The sequence below is a fragment of the Crocuta crocuta genome, unplaced genomic scaffold, assembly GCF_008692635.1.
Source record: "Crocuta crocuta isolate KB4526 unplaced genomic scaffold, BGI_CrCroc_1.0 scaffold24, whole genome shotgun sequence".
NCBI lineage: Eukaryota > Metazoa > Chordata > Mammalia > Carnivora > Hyaenidae > Crocuta > Crocuta crocuta.
The window spans coordinates 9,029,979-9,030,636 of record NW_027530974.1 but is presented as its reverse complement, the minus strand read 5'-3'; positions in this window follow the sequence as shown (position 1 = coordinate 9,030,636).

Below are 658 nucleotides of genomic sequence, written 5' to 3'. Positions count from 1 at the left end.
AAAAAAAAAAAAAAAAAAAAAAAAAAAAAAATCAGTGTTCTGATATCAAGGAAGTAAGGAGTGAACAGTTTTGTTCAGTTGATCATGGCTCTGCACAGAAGACTTAAAAACTAGTTGGAGCCGAAGACGCACCTGTTACTGACACACACTGTGAACACTGAAGATGATTTTTGGTTTTGAAGCCACAAGCGGTCTACTGCATAATTGTTGGCCATTAAAGAAAACGAATTCTTTCTTGTCTCCTGAGGCTCAGAGCTACTCAGCCACAGAGAAGCAGGTCTGTCAAGATGTCAGAGGACCGAGGTAATGGATTCCAGGGATGAAACAGGAAATTCATTCATGAGTGTTGGGCACACCTCCAAGCCAGAAACGGAATAACTAGATCTTCCTACTTCTGTGTTATCATGCCCAATGGGAATGACCAAATAAAAGACTGGGTAGGACCTCAGAGAAAAAAGTGGCTCCCATCCCACCCCATCCCACCCCATCCCACCAACCGGCCACACACTTTAGAAGGCGGAGGCAGTGAGAGGTTATGTAATTACTAGAGATTACATCAGGACGCTGAGGCCAAAGTAAGATCTCTCCACCTTTCCCTAGCCCCGTCTTTGGTGCTCTTGCTTACAGTGATTTTGGAGTTTCTGGGATTGTAGTTCTG